The 10,859-nt window shown below is 39.7% G+C and overlaps 1 protein-coding gene across 4 annotated transcripts in view; it reads right to left on the bottom strand.

The window, feature by feature from the left end:
- Positions 1-2,462, bottom strand: part of LOC119505037 (zinc finger protein 782-like) — a 59,166-nt gene extending 56,704 nt beyond the window's left edge. The window contains exons 1-2 of one of the 4 annotated variants that reach the window (XM_037797724.1): positions 969-1,577; positions 560-735 (exon numbers count right to left, since the gene is read on the bottom strand). The gene's annotated coding sequence lies outside the window, so the exon portion shown is untranslated. The other 3 variants (XM_037797725.1, XM_037797726.1, XM_037797723.1) reach the window with 3 other exon arrangements.
- Positions 2,463-10,859: the final 8,397 nt, after the last annotated feature.

Raw genomic sequence — 10,859 nt, forward strand, 5'->3', positions numbered from 1 at the left:
TTTATCTATTTTCCCAGTAATACTGTTTATCCCTGGACACTGAAGTCCACATAAAGCAGACTAAAAGAAATGGGGATTTATGGTAAGGATTTTTAATTACTTGTTTTAATCATGATGCAGTTTTTCAAAAGGCTCTTCTGATAAGATGCTTGTGGTGCCTTATCTGTGAGAGCAAACTGTACTGTGTTTTCCTCCTGGCTCTGCCACTAACAAACTGGATGTCCCTGGACAAGTTACTGAAGCCACCAGGCCTGAGATCTTTAAAACTTTCAAGAGCCCTAAAGTGATATACATGGAAACCCTTTGTGAAGCATCGTTCTAGGATTCTACAACTTAGAAAAGTGTCAGTAGTGTCACATGTATTGGTAATGGACACGAGTCACAGCGTGCATAATTTTAATAGAGTGGCGAATGAAAGCACAGAAACCTTTTAGGGATGGGTGGAGACAGAATACCCTCACTTCTACAGGTTATCCCCTATCTCCAGACCACTCCCATGCAGGCTCTCCTGTGAAGTGGCCCTTGCGGAGCATCCTGCCTCTGGGCCTCCTCAGCTCACCTCGCCCTTCTCAAAGCTGGTCCAAACCCTCCACTGCCTGACAGTCTGTGGTGGCTTCTGGTGGTGGTGACATCACGGAGTTTGCTTCATTCTGGGCAGGTGGATCAAGAACTGCTTTTGACTGAGCAAATCAGGACCTGCTTATTTCTGGGCAATTCAGCCTCTCCTCTGAAGCTCTGGTGAGAGGTGAAAAGTCAGAGAAGCATTCTCTTCCAGGTAAGACTCCAGTTCCCAGAGGTCTCCTGCTTCCTACCTCACTAGTGCTGCTTTTTCCCAAGAGACTGGGGCCCAGCAGCTGGGAAGCAAATTCATTTGAGGGCAAAAAATATGACTCTTGGAACTCACTGTAATATCAGACTTAAACACGGATAGCTTGCAAGTCCAGGAAGGGCCAGGAACGTTGTCTTACCCAAGGGATCTGAAGACACTAGAAACCCCAGAATGCATTTGCAACTTGGTAGGATGCCCTTCACATTCACTTCACACAATATACCAGAGACTTCTGGACAGGCCACTCTGTTAAGTGCTGTGATGGCTACAGTTCTGTGTTTCAGGCAGATGTGATACCAGAGAATGAGGGTAAAACACACCTGCCTTTACATCCAAGCTTCCCCACGTGCTAGCTTGTGACCTGACACATCACTCCACCAACTTGAATCTCATTTTTTAATTTTTGGTGCACATGGTTATACCGACATCATAAAGTGGCTTTGAGGTTTACCCAAGCCACTAAATGAAAAGAACAAAGTGTCTTCTAAATATAGAAACAGTTGTCACTTATTCAGTGCTCAGTATCTGGCATTTGTATAATTACAGTGAAACTTAACTAACTTTCTAAACAGTGTCCTGAAGCAGTCATTATTACTAACCTCATTGTCATATGACTGAACTGACCCTTCCCCAAGTTCCCTATCTCGCCCCTGGTTTCCGGTGACAGCCGAATTTACCCAGGCCTTTCTCTCTCCCGAGTCCGCAGACCCACAGCCGGCTCTTCCTGCCATGCTCACAGTCAACGCAACAACATTATAAACACACACTGACCTCCCGCCTTCAGCGTCGACTTTTCCCGGTCAAGCTGCACCTGGGACGGGCAGAAGGTCCCCGCAACTTGATACCAAGCACCTTCCCCTCAGGAGGCCTCAGGACCCCCTGCGTCCCGGCAGCGCGCGGAGCTGCGGATTCGCCCACAGTGTTTTTTCCGAGGCGCACGGGCTCCAGGCGGCGGGGTCGCGCCCATGGACTCCCTTTCCTGCTCCCTGGGCCCAAACCCGCCGTTCCTGACTGCTCCCCGCGGCTCTCACCCCGGATACTTACCCTCTAAACCGCAGAAACCGGCTGCCTGAAGAACTCTTCTTTAGGAGGCGGGGATCCAGGTGCGCATGCGCAGAGGAAGGACCGCGTTTTGTCTCTGGAATGCTGTACTGGGAGCGACAAACTGATAACTGTCAGAAAACAGGGGTCTAAATAGTCAGGTCCGCCTGATCCCGCATCAGAGAAACAAGTGTCTTTACTTTGGTGAGAAGGTGTGTTTATTGAAGATGCATCAACAAGGAACTGGAAGAAAAAAAAACTTTCCAAGACCAGTTCAGTGAGAAGACGTGTTTGGGCTTTCATAACGCAAAACAAGACAAATGGCCAGAATCCAGAAGAAAGCAGAAGGGGGAAAAAAAATAGAAGAAAGAAAGCATCTACTGTTATCTTGAAGTCCTCCTCCCCTCATTCAGGCTTGTTTTTCAAGAAAGTACTGATTATGAGACCATATGGTTACATTCCTTGTTTCCTCCTGCAGGCAATGCTGGGAAAGTTCCTGGGAACAGAGAGTAAGTTTTGGGGTTTTTTTTGGTTGTTGAGATTGGAGCAACAGCAAATTATTTTAACAAGGGCTTTTTACACTTAGAATAACTCAAGGCTGCTTGAGTGAAGAGATCTAAATGAACAGTTTTTTTTTTCTGTATTGACTATTGAAGACTATACTAAGCATTTTCCAGCTAAAGAATTATATTGAGTATTTTCTACTTACCCAGCTATCAAATCCCTCCTTTTTATGTGACATTTTCTTATTCTTAAGAAACGGTATCTTGTGAGCATGTCTTACAAAAGGAAAAGTGGGCAGAGGCGTTCTTCTTGTAACTGCTTCCTGCTGAGCCAGGGCCAAAAGGTTCTCATATTAATCTGGAAGATGCTCTGGACATAAACCCACAGATACAATACAGTTAACAATAAAACAAACATATGGTAAGTACAATAAAAACCATGCTAATAAGGGCTATTTTTCATTTTATAGTAAATTCATTAGCCACTCAGAAAATGAGTCCAGTGTACTATAATCTTTAACATGATCAGTATCATCCTGCATATGATTTAATATTGAAGAGATATTACTATACTCATCCGGTATATATGTGCAGCACTTAATGGTAATGAATGCACAAGGTTTTTCCTGAGCTGCATTGGGTGTTAAGCTTACAGTATTATACAAGCTGTTCCCCCATAGGAGCAGGCCTTAGTGTTAATTATGTTTTTTAGGATTTAGTCACATCACTCCGGCAATAATAACTCTGGGAGGTATCTTCTTTGTACAGTTGTAGCATGTAGCATCGTTGGTTGTCTGGAAAACAGGATGGTGGGCTCCAGGGCTCCACTGGATTGTCTCAGAGTGCCCTCTGGCACCATGCAACAGAGCCAGTCTGGAGGCAGTATCCACTGAAGAGCCAAAGCAACTAAGTTTTTGTGGCAGGCAGAGCCAAAAGTGTCCATAGCAAAAGGTGTTTTCAAAAACAGCATGTTTCCATCTACTTCTGGAGCATGTCCATGTGATGTGGTTGATAACTTTATTGTTCTAGGGACCACAGAAATGGGTCTAGCCAATAACTCAGATGGGGAGACACCATGCACAGTATGAGGAGCCTAATTTAAACATGTAAGCACTTTAATTCAAACAGAAGTCTAATTTTTTCTTTACATTTTTACTAGGGTTATGTTAGTTAATAGGTAGACCACAATTTATATACTTCCCTTGCCTCTTTTTAAAAGTTTTTTGTTGTTGTTGAAGGGGAAGCTCTGACTTGTAGCTAACTGCAAGCACTTTCAGAGAGTACATTTGTTTTAGACTAAAACAATGTAACTGACAAGGAAATTTCTGTGACATATAACATTTTTTAAAATAATTAAAACCATAACTAACAATACTATATTGCTTAATATTATGTAGATAAGTAAACAAAAGAAAGTTAAAATTTTTTAATTTTTTTAACATTGTCTAAACATTTCTTATGCAACTTAAATGAACTTAATCATTTTTAGCACTTCATTTTTTTCAAGGTGAAAGAACAAATTCTTTGCAACTGTTGGGAATAAACAGTTTTTTTTTAGGGCTTGACCTTGAGAAAGCAAAATGTTAAATTTGTCAGGTTCACAGTATTTGTTTTCTTTTTAATTTAACTAAAGTTAAGGAAAAAGACTTAGCTCTTTTAAAAGTGAGAAGACAGTATTCTTAAACAACCAAGGACATGATAAAGTTAACATAAAGTACAAGAAGTTATTCTGATAAAACACAGAGTTTCTGCTTTTTACACTGATTATTTAGGAAAAAAAAATTTATAGCCTCTTACTAAAAAACAGCTTAATAATCCAAGGAAACTTTTTTTTTTACTTTTAAAGAAAGAAAACTAAATTTTGCTTTGACTAAGGCTTAAAAATTTTTAAAAAACAGATCTATCAAATCTTTTCTGGAAAAAATTACTTTCTTTTATTTTTCCTTTTAATATAAAATAAATTTTTTATTTTATATTAAAAGTTACCAACATTATTTGGGAAATTTTTTTTAAGCAAACATTTTACAACATACAATTACCATTAGAATTAAACTTGTTAGAATAATGCTAAATATTTTAAACGCTTTAGTTAATGCATCTTGAAACAGTAATAAACAATCTTTTGACAAGGATTAATGGAATGTATAGGTGTTACATTGTTCCCCAATTAAAAAAAAAAACAAAAAAACAATGATTTAATTTTGCATGAATTTTGAAATTCATGAAAGCATTTTGTTTTCTCAATTTTGTTAAATGTTTCACAGACACATTGGCTTTGTGTATGTCTATTACTATAGGGTACTGAACAAGGGCGAAGCCAGGAATAAGCTTCACAATCTTGTATGACAATTATTAAATGAGAGTATTTGAGAGGGATTCTTAGGTTTTTGCTATTTACTATCCCATGGCTGCTCCTCTATGCCCACCTTTTTGTGTATCATAAGGTAGCATTCTCAGCAGGTGTGGGACATATTAGGAGGATATGGGCTAAAGCATTTGCTTTGTGGTTACTAGGAGTGAAGTTTTCCCAATTTCATTAGTTACACAGAAAAGTATTTTGTTATTTTTTTTTAATAATAGTGTGCCAACTTAATACTGTTAAACATTTGAGGTTTGATGACAAGTTGAAGTGAAGACACTAAGTTTTTTCCATATACTCTAAGTTTACCACAGTGATTACCAAGTAATTGATGGATAATCTATTTGAGGCATGGATAGCTTAGAAAACAAATAATACCTTTATACATTCACAAAGTTTTATCTAACATAAAATGAGTAATCATAGTTTCATTTACTGGCCAACCAGGGCTGTTAAAGGGACTTAGTGCTAGTGTCATGGGTTTGTTTCTTTACACCTCAAACCTATGGTTTCTGTTAGAAAAGGCCTGAGCCTTATCCGGTCATGGTTCAGCCAGTTTGAGCTTCATTAAGTAACCTCCCACTCAAATAAGAGTATAGGGACAGACAATAGTTTAAAAGTAAAGAGTGCTTAATACAAGAATTCAAATTTAATGCATATTACTGAAGGATCATTTAAGGTAAAAGGAATAAATTTACAATGAAAAATTAAATTGACACATTACCAAGCCTGGGGACTTCCGTACCTTCAGGATGTAGTTGGATATGAGATCAGAAGATCATCCTGTTTAAGTTACAGAGTATTTATAGAGCCTTGATTTAGGGTACATTTAATTAAGTCATATTTTATATGTTTGAGCCACGGGTAATGAACTACAGGTGGTGAACCATGGGTGAGTCAAAAATAAAGGAGGGTATTAACAGCCTTATCAGAGATTCAAACAACCTTGAATGTCTGCAAAATTTTACTGAAAATATTTCTACTAATTAAGATATGATTTCTGTAAGAGCAATATAACACACTTTTTACTTATATAAAAACTAAAATTTAGAAGAGAAATTACTATTGCTTATATCTAACTTAGTACAGTATTTTAAATTTTATAATTAGTTTAACCATTGAATTATGTTGATTTGATTAAAACCATATTCAGACTTGTTACATTACTTATGATTTATTTATGATTGAAGTAACAGCTACAGCCCTATTCTGTTTTCTTTTTTACATGGAGGATAAGATGGTTACATGTTATCTTTACTTAAGAAGGCTGAGAGAGGCTTTCGGCATTTCTGAAAATATTCACAACTTTTAACTGTTTAGCTTCCCCTGTAGTACTATCTTCTAATATATGACTTGAAGGATAAGAATCCTCTGTCCCAGTTATTATAGTAAGAATTTTCACTTTGTATTATTTGGAAATTGTAGTTCACTGTTTGGGGGTAAAATTCTGTTAAATATACTTCCATATCAGAAGGAATATCTGGTTCTTCACCATCAGAACAGAAAGCATCAGGTGGTATATGAGAGTGCAAGGATCCTCAGCTGTCTGATCCCTATAGAGAGAAGGCGTCAGACTTCTCATTATCAGACTCCTCAGTAGAGATATTATCCCCTGATACTGGTTTGACAATTTGCACTTTCACTAACTTTTAAATTGTATCAGTTACTTTTGATGTCCTCCCAGTGATTTTGGGTTTTTGGAGGGACCCTTTTGGCAAGATCCTTTTTCTGACTTCTTAATTTTAAAAACTGACAGGTCACACTTCTATATCACTATTTCTCTTATCTAATTGCTCTGGAAGTCCTCATATTAAAGCAGAGGTGGAAGTGTGCATATTTTTTTTAACTGAAACTTTTCCTTTAACTTGCAGATTTCTCTTTCTTGAGACAGTCTGCTATAGCTAGCCACACCACATATAATGGCCAGCTGACTGCGGCTGCATCTCATCTGTTATGTTTATTAAATTTCATAATCTTATGTTCTTGTAATACATTTTTTTTAAATTTTATTTTGAAATAAATTCAAAGTTATAGGAATAGTTGCAAAAACAATACAAACCCCATACACAGAACTCCAGCATTCCCTGACCCCCCTCCCCTGATACTCCGATCCACTAACTTTAACATGTTGTCACACTGCTATTTCTTTCCCTCCCTCTCTCCCTATCATCCATCATCTATTGCTCTGTCTTCTGAACATATGACAGCTAGCTGCACACATCCTTGAACAAACACTATAATTCACATATACAATTCCCATGAATAAGAACATTCTTTTATGCAATCCCGTTAAGCGAAGTTAAGAAGTACAAGAGATTCAACAATGACACAAAGCTTCCACTCTATATTTCCTTTTCCTTATGTATCAACTATGTCCCTTTGAGCCTTCTGTCCTCCATCCTCAGTTCCCATCCAGGGTCATCCTTGGCATTCAATTGTCATTTATTTAGACTGTCTTTTTTTTCTCTCTCTCTCAATTGTGGAAACATATATGCAGCTTAAATCTTCCCATTCCACCCCTTCCCTAGCCTTCCATTAGTGGGATTAATCACATTTAGAATGTTGTAATGCTATCATCTTCCCACCATCCTTTACTAGAAATTTCCCTTCACCTCAAACAGCAACCCTACACTCATTTCTTAACTCCCCATTGCCCCTTCCCCCATTTCCCTTACCCCATACTCTACTTTTCATCTCTATGGTCATATTCTCTGATAATTTGTGTTTACTGTGGGGCTTAAACTTAAAATTTAAATCCGTAACAATCTTGTTTTTCTTTGATACCAACTTAATTTCAATAGGACACATAAACTATGTACCTATACTCCTCCATTCCCCCACCTTTATAGATGTCTAAAATTACGTATTTTACATTGAATTCAAAACCACTGATGTGTCATTAGAGTTTGTGTATTTCATATCATGTAGTAAGTAAATAGTGGAGTTACAATTCAAAAGTTATTGACTTCTATTTCTATTCCATTGTGGTCAGAGATTGTGCTTTGAATATGTTCAATTGTTTTGTTTTGTTTTCTTTTTTTAATTTATTGAGGCTTATTTTATGTCCCAGCATATGGTCCATTCTGGAGAAAGATACATGATCACTAGACAAAAATGAGTGTCCTGGTGATTTGGGATGTAAGGTTCTATATATGTCTGTTAAAATTCTCTATATCTCTTTCTCCTTTCTTTGTTTCTCTGTTGGTAGGGCTCCCTTTAGTATCTGAAGAAGGGCACATCTTTAATTGACAAACTCTCTCAGCATTTGTCTGTCTGTGAAAAATTTAAGCTCTCCCTCAGATTTGAAGGAGAGTTTTGCTGGATAAAGTATTCTTGGTCAGAAATTTTTCTCTCAGAATTTTAAATATGTCATGCCACTGCTTTCTCACCTCCATGGTGGCCGCTGAGTAGTCACAACTTAGTCTTATGTTGTTTCCTTTGTATGTGGTGAATTGCTTTTCTCTTGCTGCTTTCAGAACTTGCTCCTTCTCTTCAGTATTTGAGAGTCTGATCAGAATATGTCTTGGAGTGGGTTTATATGGATTTATTCTATTTGGAGTTCGCTGGACATTTATGCTTTGTGTATTTAAATTGTGTAGGAGGTTTGGGAAGTTTTCCCCAACAATTTCTTTGAATAGGCTTTCTAGACCTTTACCCTTCTATGCCAGTTTGAATGCATTGTGTCCCCCAAACGCCATTATCTTTGATGTAGTCTTGTGGGGCAGGCGTTTTGGTGCTGATTTGCTTGGAATGTGCCCCACCCAGCTGTGGGTGATGACTCTGATGAGATATTCCCATGGAGGCATGGCCCCACCCATTCAGGGTGGGCCTTCATCAGTGGAGCCATATAAATGAGCTGACTCAAAGAGAAGGAACTCAGTGCAGCTGTGAGTGATGTTTTGAAGAGGAGCAAGCTTGGTAGAGAGGAATGTCCTGGGAGAAAGCCATTTTGAAACCAGAACTTTGGAGCAGATGCCAGCCACGTGACTTCCCAGTTAACAGAAGTTTTCCGGATGCCATTTGCCATCCTCCAGTGAAGGTACCCGATTACTGATGTGTTACCTTGGACACTTTATGGCCTTAAGACTGTGACTGTGTAGCCAAATAAACCCCCTTTTTATAAAAGCCAATCCTTCTCTGGTGTTTTGCTTTCTGCAGCATTAGCAAACTAGAACAGATTTTGGTAGCAGGAGTGGGGTGCTTTTGCTGCTGAGTCTGCAAATACCAAACATGTTGGAACGGCTTTTCAAAAGGATAAGGGGAAGATTCTGGAAGAATTGTGAGGAGCTTGATAGAAAAGGCCAAAACTGCTTTAAAGAGACTGTTTATGGAAATATGGACTCTAAAGATACTTCTGATGAGGACCTGAGCACAAATGATGAACGTGTTGTTGCAAACTGGAAGAAAGGCGATCCTTGTTTTAAAGTGGCAGAGAATTTGGCAAAATTGAGTCCTGGTGTCAAATGGAAGGAAGAATTTGAAAGTGACAACCTGGAATACTCAGCTGAAGAGATCTCCAGACTACATGTGGAGGTTGTACCCTGGCTGCTTCTTGCAGCTTATAGTAAAATGCGAGCGGAGAGAGATTAACTTAGAACTGAACTCTTGGGTTCAAAGAAACCAGAAGCTGATGCCCTGGAAAATTACAAGATTCCAGGGGGGTGGAATCCCAGAAGCTACAGCCCAACGTGAGCATGTAACCAAACATGGGACCCAGCCACCATTTCAGTACAAGCCAAGATTGGAGATGGAATTATCCAGAAAGGATCTGTGGAAAGTCCTATTGTCTGATGGCTTTGACCCCTGCGTGCTTCATGCGAAGCCAACAGAATTTTTGCAAGATCTTTAAGGACAGAGCCATTGCCAGTCTGGACTGGAGAAGACAGACAAGGAACAAACTGAAGGAAAAATTTATTCAAAGACAGAGCCATGGAGGTTGAGGTCTGGAGTCAAGAGGCCTTGGGCTGGGAGAGCAGAGTGGCCCACATGCATGGAAAGGATGAATTTACCCTGGAGGTCGAGGGTGGGCCTTCTGCCTTGATGCTCAGGAAATGTCTTGCCATCCCAAGCCCCAAAGAGGGTGGAGCACATTCCCAGGGAATTGGGGAGAACCCGGCTGCCACCACACTGTTCTGAAGGGGTTGAGCATGTGCCCTGGAGATGGAAGGGAATTCAGGAGCTGCCCCAACGTCTGAGGAGGGTGAGGCCGAGAAGGTGGTCTCCCCAATGTGTGGATATGTTGGAGCACTCACCCAAGTGTTTGAAGAGGAATGGGCTGTCACAAAGGCCCTTAGGAAGGGTTACACTCCCGGTCTCTCAAGCCCCAAGGATGCAACGTTGTTCTGTAAATGACTCTCAGACTTTGAAATCTAATGGAGTTTGTCCTGCGGGTTTTAGGGACTGTTTTGGTCCTGTTAACCCTGTTTTCCTTACTGTTTCTCCTTATGGCAATGGGAATGTTTATTCTATGACTGTCCCTCCTTTGTATATTGGAAGCATATAACTTGTTCTAAGTCCAAAGATCCAAAGCTAAAGGAGAATTATGCCTTAGGACCCACCACACCTGTAACAGATTTTGATAGGACCTTGTACTTAACTGTTGTTACTGAAATGATTTAAGTTTTTGTGATATTGTGATGGAATGAATGTATTTTGTATTTGGAAAGATAATGTCATTTTGGGGTCCAGGGGGTGGAATGTGCCAGTTTGAATGTATTGTGTCCCCCAAACACCATTATCTTTGATGTAGTCTTGTGGGGCAGACATTTTGATGCTGATTAGATTTGCTTGGAATGTGCCCCACCCAGCTGTGGGTGATGACTCTGATGAGATATTCCCATGGAGGCATGGCCCCACCCATTCAGGGTGGGAGTTGATCAGTGGAGCCATATAAATGAGCTGACTCAAAGAGAAGGAACTCAGTGTAGCTGTGAGTGACGTTTTGAAGAGGAGCAAGCTTGGTAGAGAGGAATGTCCTGGGAGAAAGCCATTTTGAAACCAGAACTTTGGAGCAGACGCCAGCCACGTGCCTTCCCAGCTAACAGAAGTTTTCCGGATGCCACTGGCCATCCTCCAGTGAAGGTACCTGATTACTGATGTATTACCTTGGATACTTTATGGCCTTAAG

This window comes from Choloepus didactylus, chromosome 10 (genome assembly GCF_015220235.1).
Source record: "Choloepus didactylus isolate mChoDid1 chromosome 10, mChoDid1.pri, whole genome shotgun sequence".
In the NCBI taxonomy this organism is placed as follows: domain Eukaryota; kingdom Metazoa; phylum Chordata; class Mammalia; order Pilosa; family Megalonychidae; genus Choloepus; species Choloepus didactylus.